General features: G+C 42.4%; 1 protein-coding gene across 3 annotated transcripts in view; it reads right to left on the reverse strand.

Annotated features, from left to right (window-relative positions):
• JARID2 (jumonji and AT-rich interaction domain containing 2) overlaps positions 1 to 19,020 on the reverse strand; it is a 284,760-nt gene that overhangs the window by 202,585 nt on the left and 63,155 nt on the right. The gene's annotated exons all lie outside the window — the stretch shown is intronic.

Here is a 19,020-nt window from a genome sequence, read left to right on the forward strand (position 1 = left end):
GAGAAGAATGATAGATTACAGTATAACACAGAGAGAGCGGCTAAGATGAAATTGTTTCAGTTGTGTCTGTACACACACACAGGCACACATAAATACTGGGTCTCAATTCAAAAGTTCTTATTGCAAATAAAAGTCAAAATTAACAATAACACAATTCCCTCAGGGACAAGGTACAGATTATCAAAGTTTTTATAAAGAAAGACAATGGAAAGAAAAACCATGTTTGAAGAGAAAGTAAAGGTGGTGACTAAATTACGTTTAAAAAATCAAGTTTTGAAATTGTGTTACGGTCTTCATTTAAAAAAAAAAAAAGAAAGAAAGAAATTATACACACATACGAATACACAGAAAAACTCAAAAAGCATCTCCTCCAGCAAGGGATTAGGCAGGCTGAGTGCAACTTACTACTTTATTCCTTTCTGGGCTGTTGAAATTCTTTCACCAAGGTCAGGGGTTGCTTTCAGAGTTTAAAACAACAACAACAAAAGACATTTCTTTTTTTCTTTTTTTTAAATAACAAAACACCTCTGACCCATACTTTGCTCCAAACAAATATTAACTCAAAAAGCAGTTGGTGGGAGTGGTGGCTCACACTTGCAATCCCAGCACTGTGAGAGGCCGAGGCAGGAGGATCACACTTGAACTCAGGAGTTTACAACGTGCCTGGAAAACGCAGCAAGGCTGCAAAACTACAAAAAACACAAAAATTGGCCAGGCACGGTGGTGCACACCTGTAGTGTCAGCTACTTGGGAGGCCTGAGACAGGAGAATTGCTTGAACCTAGAAGGTGGAGATGGAGATTGCAGTGAGCCTCCAGCCTGGTCAAAGACGGTCTTTAAAAAAGAAAAAGAAAAAAAGAAAAAAGAGGGGGATCATACTGCTCACTTTGGCAGCTCATATATTAAAACTGGAACATTACAGAGAAGATAACATGGCCCCCGTACAAAGATGACATGCAAATTCGTGAAGCTTTTCTTTCTAAAGTTATCACAAGCAAACTGGGGAGAAAAACATTATAAAACTCCAAGAGGAAACACGAGATAATCCTTCCAATCTTGGGTTATAGAAATATTTCCTAGGACACAAAAAGGATGAATGATAATACCTTGGGCTTCATACAAATTAAAAGGATTTTCTTTTTTTTTTTTTTTTTTCTTTTGAGATGGAGTCTCGCTCTGTCCCCCAGACTGGAGTTGGAATGCAGCGGCAAGATCTTGGCTCACTGCAAGCTCCGCCTCCCAAGTTCATGCCATTCTCCTGCCTCAGCCTGAGTAGCTGGGACTACAGGCGCCCGCCAACACACCTGGCTAATTTTTTGTATTTTTAGTAGAGACGGGGTCTCACAGTGTTAGCCAGGATAGTCTCGATCTCCTGACCTCGCGATCGGCCTGCCTCGGCCTCCCAAAGTGCTAGGATTACAGGCGTGAGCCACCGCGCCCGGTCTTTTTTATTTTTTGACAGAATCTTGCTCTATCGCCCAGGCTGGAGTGCAGTGGCACGAGCTCGGCTCACTGCATCTTCCGTCTCCAGGGCTCAAGTGATTCTCATGCCTAGGCCTCCGGAGTAGCTGGGATTACAGCGCATACCACCACACCCAACAAAAGGAACTTTCTTTTAAAGGCAATGTTAAGAAATGTTACCAGCTGACTTGTGTCACCTAAAAAGTCTTATGCTTAAGTCCTAACCCCTAGTACCTCAGTATGTGACTGAATTTGAAGATTTGAAGTAAAAGGACATCACTAGGGTGGTCTCTGAGCACTGTAAGTTCAAGACAAAAGATGACAAGCTTGCTGTCAAGGGAAAAGCACCAAAGAGAGAAGGTCGAGGTATTTGATTGGAAGCCTTCCCCTGGTTTTACTGCTGGGGCAGTAGGGAGTCACCCACATATCTATGAAGAGGGCAAGATTTTCCGGTGCTGCAGCACACCCAGGCTGGGCTAGGGTGAGTCACACACACACACACCCCCAGCTCATTCCTGTGATTGTAAGACAGAAAAGGAAAGAACAAGACACAGCTAATCCTATACAGTTCAGATATGCTTAATGGATACAGAAGGCAATGCAGGAGAAACGCATTTGGGAAACCAGGCTGTGCCTGCCTGCCTGGCAGGCAAAAGCCCACCACCCACACAGATCTAAGAGGTTTCTTACCACAGAGTGGAAAAGAAAAACAGTCAGAATGAATGCGTCAGGAAACCTACAACCAGAATGTTGTGAGGAAAAGTAACCTACAGTCCTGGTGTTTGCTACCTTAGCATTTACTAGAATGAGCCTGCTGCTACGACCAAATTGCATACAGTCCAATCTCAAATGAACCAGATAATTCAGAACAGCTTGGAATTTTTCTCTCTGGTTTAAGAGTATGCTGTTATGTTTATATTATGGTTATGCCTAATATTCTGGAATCTGGAATTCAGGGGGAAAGTATTATTTTGTTTGAAGACATAATTTGGAAGTAGTTTAGGAAATCAACTATCCCCTCTTCTCTATCCTGAAATCTCCCCTACTGCTACCCCCAGGGTTTACCAACTCCTCATACAAAACGTCACCCCCAAAATGAGCTGTTGGCTCCCTAATTTGCTGTTTGGCTAAATGACTTAAAGAGAGAAGTTCTGGGGCAGCCAGTGGCTTCGTTCAGATATTCCCTGACTCCTGGCTAAAACTATGGCCCAGGTATTTGGGTTTAGACAAATCCCTGAAATCTAAGCATTTCTCATGTCATTAAAACTCATTAAATCCTTGCAGGGTAGGTAGATGCTACCAGTATCTCCCACTTTGAAAAAAACGAATCAGGGAAGAATGTTACTTAAAGCAAACACCTAGCCAGTGTATCCAGTGCTTCCTGCACACAGACAAAACACACGGGGTGATAACACGTTTCACAGGCACTTGCAAATCAGTAACTGGTCTAGAGAGTGATCAACAGTGAATATGGCTTGCGTAGCTAGGACTACAGGAGTGTGCCACCATGCCTGGCGAGTGCCCTCTAACCAGGTCTTGGAATCAGAAGCACAGAAGACTGACTGTGCACCTTTTCCTCACTCTTATTGCTCCTTGAAAACTAAGCTCCAACAAATGATCCTATGATTCTACATGCCTTTTTGGATATTTGAAATTACAATTATGTGTTTTTCATCCTCCCAAACAGGAGCTATGCAGATTCCCCATTCTCGCATCAACCACTAGACACTAAATCTAATCCTTAAACAATTCTTCCAGGCCAAGTGCGGTGGCTCAGACCTGTAATTCCAGCTCTTTGGGAGGTGGGCAAACAACAAGGTCAGGAGTTCGAGGCAAACCTGGCCAGCAGGGTGAAACACCATCTCTATGAAAAATACAAAAAATTAGCTGGGCGTAGTGCCAGGCAGTGTAATCCCGGCTACTCGGGAGGCTGAGGCAGGAGAATCGCTTGAACCCGGGAGGCGAAGTTTGCAGTGAGCCGAGATCACACCACTGTACTCCAACCTCAGCGACAAAGTGAGACTCCATCTCAAAAAAAAAAAAAAATTCTTCCAATTAGAAAATTAGATGCTTTTCTAACTCACACTCTATTACTGAAGTCTTCAAAGAAAGCATTTGTTTGTACTTGTTAACTTACTTAGTCACTGACCCAAAGAAGAGTCAAGCAATTGGTTTGTAAATATGAAAAGCTGAAGGAAATGTTTTCTAATGACAAGTTATGAAACAGATAAACTTCTTGACAGTCACAGTCTTTGGTTCTGAATAGAGAACTTGATTTCACTGCCACTCACATTTAAGAAACAGAGCAGAAGTAATAAAAAGCTACAAACCATGTTTCAAGGCCCAATCAAAAAGGTTTACAAACTTGTTAAATATTTCCTGGTCAAACATAATTCGAATTGCAGGTTCCCATTAATGAAATATGTGCCATAATTAATATTCCAACACACTCATGTTAGTTCATTAGTTCATAGTTAGCCTCAGTTACACAGTGGACAACTCACAAACAACTATTAATAATTTCATGATTTTTCTTTGTGATGTAAAAAAATGACATTCCCTTTATCCCCACAAGAAGGTGTATGATTATACTGAGATTAAAACTTAATATATCATAACTTGGCACAGGGCCAGGTGTTTTGTAATTGATAACACTAAGTAATCAGACTGTTGAATTCTTGCACAGACCTAGTTATTTTCTTCCTAAAATCCTTTTAAGTTCCTGGCATTTTCAGTCTGCTCACAACATAGTAACTACTGCAAACTACTACTTGTAATAATGAAATCGTTCATATGATACCCTGCCTCCCATTCCCAAATTAGAATTCCACCATTTCATAAAACTCTCAAACAAGATGAATAAATGCGCCAATATCACAAAATTACTACAAACTGGAAGTCGTATTTCACATGCAAGTTTCACACACACACACACACACACACACACAGAGAGAGAGAGAGAGAGAGAGAGAGAGAATGAATGACTCATATTCTTGCATGGCAATGGCTGAAAATACTATAGATTGGTCTCTAATTTACATATATTGCATATGAAAATGAGTTAGAGACCATATGGTTAACTCCACAAATGAAATATAGTAATTATTTCTTATATTATCCTTTCTGAATAACATCTAATCTAGCTACTAAAGAAGGATTCCTGATTAGATAAGAAGGAAACATTTGGGTCATTAGCTATACAGTTTCATCTTCTTTAAGAACTGCATTGTAATGAATACCAGATGAATTTAAAGTACAGTAGGTTTCAAAATAAACTACAAATCACATTTACTTACGCTTTTGATAATGAGCAGTCATCATTTCACCTTCTACTTCAACCCACTTACATGACAGAATCCCCCAAAGCTACCAATCCACTCTAATTTGTGTAAAGTACAATCACTGAGTTTCTTAAATATATTTTTCTATTCTCACACTTACATTCCATGAACTACCTAATTAAATGTAAAGTCTTCCTCTTTTCAACTGGTTATGATGGAAAAGAAACAGAGTTAACGTATCTTGAATTACCGGCTTATAACCAACACCTTACCTGTGTCTTAACTGAATACTAAGTCATTGGAATTGTAGAGGACATTAACACTGTAATACATTTTCCATTCTCTTCATAAGCTTCCACAACCACAGTCTCTACTGGTAAGTTTTTGTTGGATACTGATACACACAGATCAGAGGCTATTCGGCTCACCATGGTAAGTATTTGAAGCATACTAATAAAACAATGGAAGAAACCGGCGAGATCAAAGTAACCAGGTTCTACTAATATAGCCTTGTCTACTTAAAATTGCTTGCATTTACACAGATACACTCCCTAACAAGGGTGTGACTGAAATATCTCAGTGCTTAGCTCCACCTCAAATAAGGAAAGAGTCAAGGGGCTGAACTTCTCTGAAATCAAAAGGTAAATGATGCGGTGAAGCAAGATGCCTTGATGACTGCATCAAATTTGCATAATGTGTACCCACCAATTTTTTTTAATTTACATAATCTGCAACCATTGATTAGGTAGTTTTTCATCATATAAAGTTAAAGGGCCATCCTCAGGTTAAACTCTTCCTGCTTCTCCCTCAAACACAGATCTCATTTCCTAATTGTGTTCCAGAAACTATGGACAGACCGGATCCAGTGGCTCACACAGGTAAAGGCCTAAGCAGGTGGTTCACTTGAGGACAGGACTTCAAGACCAGCCTGGCCAACATGGTGAAACCCCGTCTCTACTAAAAACACATACACAAAAAAATTGGCAGAGCACAGTGGTGCACACTTGTGGTCCCAGCTACTTAGGAGACTGAGGCACAAGAATCGCTTGAACACGGGAGGCAGAGGTTGCCACGAGCTGAGATCACACCACTGCACTCCCGCCTGGGCAACTGGCTTGAGGGAGACTCCGTCTCCAAAAAAAAAAGGAAAAAGAAACACAGAAATTCCATGTCACTCAGACACAAAATGGCCACTGCAGAACCACAGAGAGGAAAAAGTTATAAAAGATATGCTGACTGTCAGAGCCACTCTTTTAAAATTATTGTTCAAGGCAGCACAACTTCTCATTGGTCCGCCAACTTCAAACCTTGCCATGTTTCAAGACAGAATGAAACATCTGTGCTTGTCTAATGAATCTCTTTGATAATTTATAGCATTCCAAGTATGTTATATACATATGAGAGACAGACAGCATCCTCTCTCCCCCCAAGAAAGTGAATGAGCCATAAAAGCTAGCCATCCTACTCACTTTCTCTGTAACTACAAAGGGCCTAATTTTGTTTTTCATCTGCTACCCTAGAAAACGGATTGGACTGAATGTCTAGGCTGCTTCCTTATGTCCTTTTAATAAAGCCAGCCACAGTAAAGAAAACAGAAATTAGCGGGAAGTGCAGAGCTCTTTACCACTGGGATTCACAGCAGCCTTTGGACAAGCCATTATGGTTGTCTGGCTCCAGCCCTCTTCCCAATAACCACCACCCCCTTTCTCGCCTACCCCACACCACCCTCCAAGATCAAAAGCAGCACTTACTGTTTATAACATCCTGAGCAATCCGGGAATCTCAAGAGGCTTTTGTTGCCTTTCCCACCCCTCATTGTTTCTGCTCCAAAAAATGTTTTTTAATGAGACAAGCCAGTCCTGAAACAGGCACACCAGTGAATCCGGCCTGCCTCAAATGACAATCCTCTGTGATGCCTTGTAAGGAAAGGAAGGGGGGGGTGCCTCCAGTGAATGTCAGAACAAGAGCATGTGGTTCCCAGCCTGCTCACTCCCAGCAACTGCACAGTTGTGGGGCTGCAAAGGCAGCTTTTCTCCAGGTGGTAGCAACCACCATCACCAAAGCATAAACAAAAAAACAGGAAGTTCTTCCTGGACAAAGACCTGCCTGTTGCATGTAGACAACTATGTGCCTCATCCCCCTGCACCTCACTGCTGTCTCCCTGTCCTTCTCCGATCGCCTCCATCTAATATGCTGTCTGGATCCACGTGTTCTCCAGCTGGGCCTTGGAATTCAGCTTTCTCCTTAAAGTTTCAATACAGATGGAGAAGTCCTATTAGTTTAATCTTTTATTTATTTATTTATTTATTTATTTATTTATTTATTTAGCAGAGTTTTGCTCTTGTAACCCAGGCTGGAGTGCGGTGGCAGGATCTTGACTCACTGCAACCTCCGCCTCCCGGTTTCAAGTGATTCTCCTGCCTCAGCCTCCCCAGCCGCTGGCATTACAGGCATGCGCCACCACGTTTTAATCATTCCTGTTCTCACAGCTCATATATTCACTAATCTCGAGCAAACTCAAAACCTAGCAACTTCAGTGAACCCCAGTCCCAAGGCAAACAGACTACCCTCTACCTCCCTGTCCGTCCTCACCTCATCTGCTGGAACTTGCAGGCACTGCTGGCCAGCAACAAGCACAGCAAAAGAGGGGAGGCCTACATACACCAGTTTTGTGGGAGCAGGTCTGGTATTAAAGAAACAAACCCTGGAGGGATGGGCTCGCCACACCTCAGCTGTGTGCAACGCTACCCAAGGGTGCATCTAGCCTGAAGATGAAGGGTGTGGAGCTGAAACAAATACCGAGGCAGTCACGGCATTTTCTGAGACTCAAAATTCTCAACAAGAGTAACTCCAACTAAAACCCAAAAAAGACATTTCAGAACCAGCACCTCCGAGACGCAAGAGGGTACCTTCTGGCGGTGGATGATGGACCCAACAGTTAGTTATGGACACAGTAAGCACTCAGGTACCTTTGGGGAAAACTCACTTTTACTGATTAAGTTCAACCTCACTTTAAGTTCAAGAGGCAAAACTCCAGGTTTACTGAAGTAAAAGGTAAAAATTTCCTAGGGAGTTTTGGGGGAAATTACTCTTACCACAATGTTGGTTGAACACCCCAGATTTCAAACAAAACTGTATTTCTACCTGCAAACCTATGCATCACCTTTAAATGACTCTCAGTTACACAAAACCATAACCATAACCACCTTGGGAAATCAAACTATTATCCTAAATGAGACTTGCATTTTCCTGCAAAACAGAAAAAACTGTCATGTTGATATTGTCTGTTACGTTTCAGATCGATTATTTTTCAACTGGTCCTCAGAGCTATTTCTTACCCCTTTCTCAAGGGGATTTCACAGAGGGACAGGAAGAAATTATTTCTGATGAAAAAAAATTCTACTGCTAAATAGATAAAATCAAATTAAGTACATGCAACGAAGTACCATTTCTGGTTCTGATGGAACAAGAAGCACAAAATCACAACCCATTATACTCAAGACTGTCTACAAGAGATTCATTCTAGACCACACATACACTAACCCCACAGCAACCCTGTAACAAAGGTACTATTATCCATTTCACACCAGCAACGTGAAGCACAGGCTGGCTAAATGACTTGCCCAAGGTCATTCCACAAAGAGAGCTGAGATTCAAATCCAGGGTGTCTGGCCATAGCCATCTATTAACCAAATCATACCGCTTTCAAAGCTGTGTTAAAAACAATAGCTGCAGGCCAGGTGTGGTGGCTCACGCCTGTAATCCCAGCACTTCAGAGGCTGAGACAGGAGGATCATCTGACGTCAGGGGTTTGAGACCAGCCTGACCAACATGGTAAAACCCCGTCTCTACTAAATATACAAAAATTAGCAGGGCACGGTGGTGGGCCCCTGTAATTCCAGCAATTTGGGAGGCAGAGGTTGCAGTGAGCCAAGATCGCACCACTGCACTGTTGCCTGGGCGACAGAGCGGGACTCTGTCTCAAAAAAAATGCAAGAACAGTCCAAAATGTCTTCACTTCTAACCAGCACAAGCATGAGGACTACTGTCCTCAGCAACAAACCTCACAATGATTAAAGACATAGGAGTGTTCATTATGAAACACTCCTAACTGGCCACCTCTGTAGGGTAGCACTAAATCTGAGAAAGCAGCACAGAATCTGGCCAGGTATGGTGGCTCACGTCTGTAATCCTGACACTTTGGGGGGCCGAGGTGGGCAGACCACTTGACTTCAGGAGTTCATAAAACCCTGTCTTTACTAAAAATACGTGTGCCTGTAGTCCCAGCTACTAGGGAGACTGAGGCAGGAGAATCGCTTGAACCCGGGAGGCAGACAGAGGTTGTAGTGAGCAGAGATCGTGAAACTGCACTCCAGCCTGGGCAACAAAGTGAGACTCCATGTCAAAAAAAAAAAAATAGAATCTGTATTTCACATATGTTTTCAAGCCAGCAGACCCCACTTCAGTGGTACTTTCCGTATTAGTTGAGAAAATACTTAAGATAACATTTGTGGGATGAAAAAAAAAGGAAGCAGGACCCGTGTAAATTGTGTTCTAATCTTGGTTCCAGCTTATGCCCTCAGTCACTGGGGAATCAATCTGAAGACAAAGAATTTGGAAGTCATCATTTTCTTGTTTCACAAATTTGAGAGCCCTAAGAAACTCATTTCTGAAGTCACTAATGAATGTACTAAATGTATGGACAGCACATTGTGCCCAGTTAGCACACACTACAGGACTTGCTTGCTTCATTAATACACTTTCCCAGTTCTGCTAACAATTTTAACAGAACTCCTAAGTTGAAAAAACGTTTTATAAGACAGAATTGGGTGAAACACCACTCATTTATTTTGGTAACTTCAGGACAACCACAATTTCTGAGGATTTGCAGCCTAAAAGTGACTTGAACCAGCTGAAGATATTTCACTTTTTTGACCGTATCTCATCTCAATTATTAAGGTATTCCAGTCACACTCTAGATACATGACTACTTCTAAATATGTAAGTTTTCTGAGTTAAAATGGCAGGCTGCACACTTGACCCTATGGTTTACTGACTACATTATGATTCCCACATTAAAGATCAAAGCTATATGAGACACACTGGAGTTCTCTAAGACAAGGCAACAGGTCACATAGATCTTGGAAAGCCAGCTGATATAGATGGGCATCAACCTTGCTAATTCACCCATCATGGGTTCAAACAGCATTCTAAAGGGACACAGCTCTCCTACCTCTCCTGTCTCTCATCCTCCCTAGTCCTGTAGATTGTCTACTACCTGGCATCTGAAGGAAGTTTGCAATAAAAACATGTCTACATTCTTCTTTCTGGCAGAATCAATTCACTTACACACAATGAGGATTTTTGGATAAGCATGCTGCTCTATTTCCCTTAGTTCTTTATTAATATAGGCATCATTATGTAAAAATTATTTCTAAGGCAAAATACTCTTCAAAACATATTGCTGAGGATACTATATTCCTTGATTTTAGAAAATGCATAATCCAAACCTGATTTTCCAATACGTAAAAATATGGAATGCTTCACAAATTTCCGTGTCATACTTGCATACGGGCCATGCTAATCTTCTCTGTATCATTCCAATTTTAGTATATGTGCTGCTGAAAGGATCACTCTTCTGTTTCTTCTGAAAGGCTTTTCTATAGCGGCAACCCCGACTAACCACACCAGGCTAAGTATGTGTATATTTTTTGAAGTAGTCGGGAAACCAACAGTAATAAAGGCAATTTATAATAATTTATACTAATTATTGCTGCCCATTCACTTCACAATCCCCAAACCTTCCCTAACCTACAGGGTCTACCTCTGGCGTCTATGTACCACGGATTGTCTGTGACACTGTTCCAATGCAAGTTCCCTCTCTCCTCTAACTCAAGAGACCTCAACTGTATCTCCAGCGTTCTGTCCGCTTCTATACACAAGCACCAAACTGATTAAACTATGCCTAATGTATGATTTATAACTAGCTCCTAATGTCGTTTATTAAAACTAAGCCCTGCCTATAAGAACTCTAACACCACAAATCACAATTTGAATGACAGCAAATTTCAAGATGCTATTTACTTATTATTCACTCCTTTAACAAATATTTAAGTACCACATGCCAGGCACTGTTCCAGGTGCTTGAGGTAAATTTATGAGCAAGATTCACCTCAAGAACAAAAGGATTCTTGCTCTTCATTTTTAAAAATTATATTATTACTTTATATTCTAGCAGAGAAAACCAAAACCACAAATAAGGTATTTGTAGTAGTGGCAAATGTTATAAATAAACGGGTAATTTGTTAGAATCGCAGCAGGAGAGCACAGGACTGGGGGAAACAGGAGCCACAGCAACCTGCAGAGTGGATGAAGATTAATTTGAATACAGCCCCTGCCATCCACTACCTGAACACCTTAAACCCATCCCCTTGACCTTATCTATGAACAGCAGCACTGTTCATGGCTACCCAGAATTAGAAGGACTCGCATCAGGAAACCTCGGGCCTTGGGTCCAGATGTAGTATTTTCTCCCTAAATGAAGAGATAAAAACAAAAGCAGCACCTCCATGAGGGCTTCCGGACAGCCATGGGCCAGCAGAAGGTATAAGGATATTTCGGGAGAGACAGGCCAAAGATAATTACCAATGGCTACTCTCCTAGGCCGAGGGCAGGGATCATCTGCCACTAGGAGAAGAGGCTTAGACGACAAATGTATTCAAGATCTGAAAAAAATCTCCCCAAGCGAGAAGAAATTCATTTTCTAATAAGTGGTGCTTAAAACGCAGTTAAGTCCACAAGTTTCTATACATCAACCAGAGAGTGTTTCCACCAAGACTTCCTGTTCTTTTCCAGATCTGCAAGTCAAAACACTAATGCCACAAGAAAAATACACCACTTCTGAATCTGTACCGCATGCTGCAAATTCCACAGCGCTCTCAAGGACAGCATGTTGCCACGGCACCAACATCCTGCCTGCTTAGATGTGAACAGCAACCCTGGCTCAGCTCAGTGTTGGCAGCAGACTCCCCAGAAAAGCTGGCACTCTTCAAAATGGGAAGTCACCAATGAAGAAGCACAAATGCAAGACCCTGTCCGTACTGCTTGTGCAGTACCTCCTAGGGCTTGGGGAGTTGGGACATGTAGTGACCATAAACCCAGGCTACCCAACCCCAAGCTCCGAACAGTGGTTCTCAGGCACAGCGCTTTCTTCATACAACTAAAAACAAGATGTTACAGTGTACATACTCAGGTACACACAGCCAATAGAATGGGACTTTCTCATCCATGAAAACTGAGATTTTCCTGTTTCCTTAGGGTGCCATGGCTCCTTGATATTCTAAGTCAACATATTCTCCCTAACCATCGAAAGGAGATCAGGAAGCAGAGGACAGGGGTCCACTGCCTAACTCTGTAATGTACAAAAAAGCTCCAACGGCAATTCATTAACAGCACTGAATTCTTTTCCAAGAAGATTGTTTAAAAACAAGCAACATAAACGGAAAACTCCCACAGACTTTATGGAAGGCACTATTCTGAAACTGGAGGCTGCAGCTCGGTTTGCAGGAAAGACACTGAACCAAGAGAACCCCAGTGTTTTGTCTGAACAACAAGGCTTGGGTCTGTCAGTATGTTTGCTTGTTTTGTCCCCTAATGGGGTGGTGAGGGGTAAAGGTAAGGGCAGAATCTGGCTGGATCATCTCTCAGTTACTAGGTTCTTTCAGTGTGTGTGAAAGATAAGGCTACTTTAATGCCCACTTGAGAAAAAGACTACAGGGAATAACGAAAGGACCAGGCCAGCCTTACAGGGAAATAAAGAAACAGACAATGAGTGAGTCATAGGAAGAGAACAGAAAGACAGAGAGGAGACTACTGAACCATAACAGGAAGGAACAAACGATACACACAGCCTGGATGAATCTGAAAGCAAAGTGAAGGGATGTAGTGGACACAAAAGTGCTTCCATCTATATGGCATTTACAACAGGCAACGCTAATCTACAGTGCGAGAAAGCAGGTTGGCGTTGGCATGGGGGCACAGGACAGGAGCACAAGGGAGCTTTCTTGGGTGACGGGAGGGGCATATATTGATGGGATATATGGGATGGTAATACCCAGGTGTGTGCAGTTGTCATAAGTTATCACAGTGTACACCTGAAATGGTTGCATGCGTAAATTTTACTTCAATAAGATTGGTTTTTTAAAAAATCCAAACTCAGGCCGGGTGCAGTGGCTCACGCCTATAATTCCAGCACTTTGGGAGGCCGAGGCCGGTGGATCACGAGGTCATGAGTTCCAGCCCAGCCCGGCCAAGATAGTGAAACTCCGTCTCTACTAAAAGTACAAAACTTAGCCAGACGTGGTGGCAGACGCCTGTAATCCCAGCTACTCGGGAGGCTGAGGCAGGGAACTGCTTGAACCTGGGAGGTGGAGGTTGCAGTGAGCCGAGATCGCGCCACCGCACTCCAGTCTGGGTTACAGGGCAAGACTCCGTCTCAAAATCAAAACTGACTTACAAGGTTTTTGTTTCTGTTTTTTAAATTCAGACAGTAGGGGTGCGTATGTAGAATGAGTTATGACAATTTGTTAGATTAAATTGATTTCTCTGGAAGGTAGCCATCTAAATTAAGTAAAAGTTAACGCCAAAAGCCACACCTCTGGCAATAACAAGCCAGGGACCTGGTCCAAATGTGGAAAATTTGCCCAAGTTTCATGTGGTTAAAAGTGACTTATTAAAGAATATTTTATAATACAAACTCCCTTTTGGGGCTTTAGGGTATTAAGAGGAAAAAAAATTTTTAAGGAAAATATTAAGGGGGGGGGGGGAGTTTCCTTTTTTGCAAGCTGAATCAGAGTGCCATCCGTGGCTTGTGTTAAGGAATTTGCTTTTGTGTTGTGCAGAAAGGCAGATCTAATATTCAATATTCACCTATGGGGGAGAAAGGCTTGCTCACAAGTCTTCAGACTTTTTCTAAGTATGTCCATACACAGACACCGAACGTTCACTCTCTTCCCTCTCAGCTCCTTCTCTTAGGAAAGGTTCTACTTTTATTTTTTATTTTTATTTACTTTTTTTTTTTTGAGATGGAGTTTCACTCTTACTGCCCAGGCTAGAGTGTAATGGCGCCATGTCAGCTCACCGCAAAGTCTGCCTCCCAGATTCAAGATTCTCCTGCCTCAGCCTTCCCAAGTAGCTGGGATTACAGGCATGTGCCATCATGCCCGGCTAATTTTTAGTACAGACAGGGTTTCTCCATGTTGGTCAGGCTGGTCTCGAACTCCCAACCTCAGGTGATCCACCCGCCTTGGCTTCCCAAAGTGCTGGGATTACAGGCATGTGCCATCATGCCCGGCTAATTTTTAGTAGAGACAGGGTTTCTCCATGTTGGTCAGGCTGGTCTCGAACTCCCAACCTCGGGTGATCCGCCCGCCTTGGCCTCCCAAAGTGCTGGGATTACAGGCATGAGCCACCGCGCCCGGCCTCTTCAGACTTTTTCTAATGTAAAAGTGTACCAGAGAGGCTCACCATGCCCATGACTGGCACAAGGAGGTGTGAGGCTGGTGATGGGCACTGCCAGGGGTTACTGGATTACGAGCAAGGGTGATATGAATCCTCTAAGATTCCAATTCCTACTGTCACAAGCCCCACTGATACGCCATACGGAAGGGTCTCTGAGACCAACAGCTTATTATAGCATTATTATAGCAACTATCTCACTACAAACGTGCATGTTAGCCCTGGAACTAAAATACCCACATCCCTAAGGATGTGAAGTCCTCACATTCACTCTATGAGGGTTCCCATTCCCACAAAGGGACTGGGCAGGCAGCCGTGAGAAGACAACTCAGAGTGAACAGGGCACCAAAATTTAGAACGAGAGTTTCAATCAGAGAGTTGAAATCAGCCACCTCCAGCCCACAAACCAAAGTCAGCTCAGTTTCTGGCATGAAATTTTTTACAAGTCATCCTGGCAGGAGTCACATCCAAGATTTATTTTAAGACAATAATCTTGGTCCAAATCTCAACTTCCAGAACTGGGCCACCAAAGAGCCAAGGAGGGATGGGAATTCTCGAGATGGAAATCCATGTCCTGGAAGATCTCAGACTACTTAGGCCCATCCCATCTCTGCACCTGCAGATGCTTATGTAGGAGGGCATCTCCTTCCCTCCAGAACTACCCAGCAAGAAATCCAGAGGGGAACATCACCCAAAAACAGGGGAGAGGAGGGGAGGCCAAAGTATTCATAGCCTAGCTTGTGCCATCTTAAGAATCCCTACAGGAGGCCGGGCATGGGGGCTCAAGCCTGTAATCCCAGCACTTTGGGAGGCCGAGGCAGGCAGATTCCGAGGTCAGGAGATCGAGACCATCCTGGATAACACAGTGAAACCCCGTCTCTACTAAAAATACAAAAAATTAGCCGGGTATGGTGGTGGGCACCTGTAGTCCAGCTACTCAGGAGGCTGAGGCAGGAGAATGGCTTGAACCTGGGAGGCGGAGGTTGCAGTGAGCGGAGATCGTGCCACTGCACTCCAGCCTGGGCGACACAGTGAGACTCTGTCTCTAAAAAAAAAAAAGAAAGAAAGATTCCCTACAGTAGAATTCAGGGCCATTCTTGTTTAATTCAGCTGGCATTTTCCTATGTAAATCACTATTTCTGTTACGGTTGGAGTAATGTGGGAGACGGTTGATCTATTAATGCTATCTACAAAGAGTAGGTTCAACAGACCAGTTCCATTGTGACTAGTCATTTGTAAAGAATACTGATTTTCTTAATTTCGTTCCACAAAGAAGCTATGGCAGGAAACGTCATTTTTTATACTGTTTTTCTTCTGCGGGGTTTTGATAAAAACTAATATTCATGTATTTTTACATAAATCACATGCTTGTTTTGCTCTAACCAGTAGCAGGAGGCAAAGGCATTTGTGCGGCACCTCTGGAAATTAAATTACCTATCTGGAATTCATCTGTTTCACCAAAGACACCCAGCCCCAGCCCATCCAGCCAACCTGGAAAAGCCTCCCTGGCCTTAATCTCATTAAGAGTCCAAAATCCACAGCCTTAAAGCAACAGAGCAATCTGTTTTCCCGCTGCTTCCCTGACATTCTTATTTGGAAGAGGAAGCTTTCTAGGGACCTTTTTTTTTTTTTTTTTTTTGCTTATTACAGAATAATACAGGTTTCCTGGAGAAAATATAGATAAGCCTTATCTCCTGAGCATCCATCCCTCTTCCAAAACTCTTCCATGCCATTTCTCACCTCTGGGCCTTCCACTTTCACTTTGGAACACACTGTTGGCCAATCCCATCTTCACCTGGCTAATCCCTGTCCTTCAAGTCTTCTTTCATCCCTCAGTATGGATTAGTTGCCCCTCCCACATGCACCTACACCACCACTTCATCTGTCAAAGCATACACACACACACACACACGTTTATATGTGTATGCTTTATACATTATATGTATACATATATTTACTAAATTTACCAAGATAAAAAAAATTAAACTGTACATACTGTTTTCTCACTTGCTTTTTTCACGTACTTTGTCAGTCAACATTCTTGCTACCATATCATTTTAATGACTGCATGGAACAGATGTTCCATAATTTAACCAATCCCCTATTGGTTTCAATTTTTCACTGGGATACACAGTAAAATACTTACTACACATCTTGTGACCAAATTCCTAGAAGCAGAGTGAAATAGATGCAAAATATCATACTACTCACAGTGCAGACCAGATGCTTAAAACATGGGATGTCAGTTTTTAAGGACACTAACACAGTCTCCACATAGAGAATAATGAAGCACCTGAAACCTTCATAAAAGAAATGACTGAGGTAACACAGGATTGTTAAGCCCAAAGAAGATGAACAATGGGACTGTTGGATGAGAAATAATGTTTAGTTCCTTCTGAGGTCAAAAACGGAACATGTTGAAAGAAATGGAAAGAGGTATTCTGTTAGTTAAATTCAAGAGAATGGAATTTTCCCAGAGATATCCAACATCAATCTTGCAGCTACTTAAACTATTCAGGCTGAGACAGGAAGTAATCCTGACAGAGGAAAGACACTGGGCCAGCTTCATAGGAAGGGCAGTCAGTCAACCAAAAAGGTCACTCATGTTCAACTACTACCATTTCCACCCTGCAGGGGACTTCCCCACTGCACTCTTTCAAATTAAACTGGAGAAAGGCCATGATTAAACTTTCCTATATTAGCCTGAGTACTATCCAAGCACACAGCCTATTTACTGTTCACAAAATACAAGAAAACCAATTTCACCAATAAGCAAAAGTCATACTGGATTCAAACTGTAGATTCCATCAGTGACCATGGTACAATAACAAGTTTTTACTAGTCCTGTCTTTTCAAAATAGGGAGTGTCTGGCTTATGCTCACATCTTTTGGCTCTCACAGTTACAAATACATAATAAGATAGTAAGAGCAGATGAGGCTAATGACCACATTTGCTGTAATTACCTAATCTCGTTGTTTTTAAGGAAGGAAGGTATTCAGTAGATCAACTGTCACTATTTAACCACAGGGGAGAAAACAGGACTCACTCTCTCTCTGGATTTCTATCAATGTTTATATGCAAATGGAGTATGTTTCCAAAAGATACTTAAAAGATTTTAAAGGGAAGCAAGGGAATGAAGAAAGCATTACATTTAGGCTTCTGTGAAAAGCCATTATCCTTAGAGAGGCTGAGTTTAGGGAAATGACAAACAGCACGAACATCAAGTTCTTGGTGACAATAAATGAGTCTCCGGATCCAGATGGCCTTTGAATCTGGCACCTCTGGCTTCTATTTCCACACAGAATCACTTTCAAATCGCCCACCTTCTAAAAGTTCATTTATAAACCTGCAGTTTAAAACCTAGAATGCACTCCATCATAGAAATGATATTTAAAATGGCACTTGTTCCAAACCAGCACAAAGGAATTAAACAAAATTCACTGTATAATAACGAGAAAAGGGGTAAAGGATTAAGAAAGGGGACTCAAAGCTGCTAAGGGGAATTAGGAAGGGGTGAGGGTATTCCCTGCACCCTTTCAGAAAACCAGAAAAATTTAAGGAGGAAGAACCGTTACCAACTATTCTGTGCATAAAGATTAGAATGGAAACTCGGAAGTTTTGAGCAGGACAAAACCATGTCAGAGTCTATAGCTTATCAAGTACTTGTTTTAGTTGACACCTGACTGGCTCCTGTGAAAATAATTAAGTTTTAAGCTACACTGGCTGGGAGTCTGAATTTCTTGGACCCGATGAATTAATTATGCATGATAATGAACTCCACAAATTAGATGAAACCAGGCTCTGCTGCCCTAGCAAATTTGGGCAATGAACATATTTCTCATGAGCTCCTAGTAATAAATCTGAAATTAAACTAATCACATAATTAAAGGGAGAACCTAGTAGCTGAAGTACAGAAATATACAAAATTTCTCCCCACAAACTACAAAGTTTTCCATAGAGGTAAGTCATCAAAAAAGAAAAATACCAAAAATGAGGCAGCTAAATCATATTTTCTGGTGGGGGAGAAGAACCACAACTCCTTACCGAAAACAAAGATCCAAGGAATTTTAAAGTTTGAATGTAAACATTAATTGCAATGTACTAAAAACAAAACTAGGCCAGGTGCAGTCGCTCACACCTGTAATCCCAGAACTTTGGGAGTCAGAGGCAGGAGTATCACCTGATGTTGTTTGGGACCAGCCTGGGCAACATGGCAAAACCGCATCTCTACTAAAAACACACAACTTAGCCGAACACGGTGCTGCATACCTGTGATCCCAGCTCCTCGGGAGGCTGAGGCAGGAGAATCACCTGAACCCAGGGAGTGGAGGCTGCAGTGAGCACCACTGCACTCCAGTCTGGGCGACAGAAAAAAAAGTTTGCTTTTGCTTTGAGACAGAGTTTTGCTCTGTCGCTCAGACTGGAGTGCAGTGGCGCTATCTCGGCTCACTGCAACCTCCACCTCCCGGGTTCAGGTGATTCTCCTGCCTCGGCCTCCTGAGTAGCTGTGACTACAGGCGCCTGCCACCATGCCCGGCTAATTTTTTGTGTACCTTTAGTAGAGACCGGCTTTCACTATGTTGGCCAGGTTGGTCTCGACCTCCTGACCTTGTGATCCGCCTGCCTTGGCCTCCCAAAGTGCTGGGATTACAGCCATGAGCCACCAGGCCCAGTCTAAATTTTTTAATGTTAAAAATAAATATAATATACATAATATATTAATACATTATATATAATTAATTTATATATATTAACTTCAAAA

Source organism: Rhinopithecus bieti, unplaced genomic scaffold (assembly GCF_001698545.2).
Source record: "Rhinopithecus bieti isolate Rb0 unplaced genomic scaffold, ASM169854v2 scaffold_7684, whole genome shotgun sequence".
In the NCBI taxonomy this organism is placed as follows: domain Eukaryota; kingdom Metazoa; phylum Chordata; class Mammalia; order Primates; family Cercopithecidae; genus Rhinopithecus; species Rhinopithecus bieti.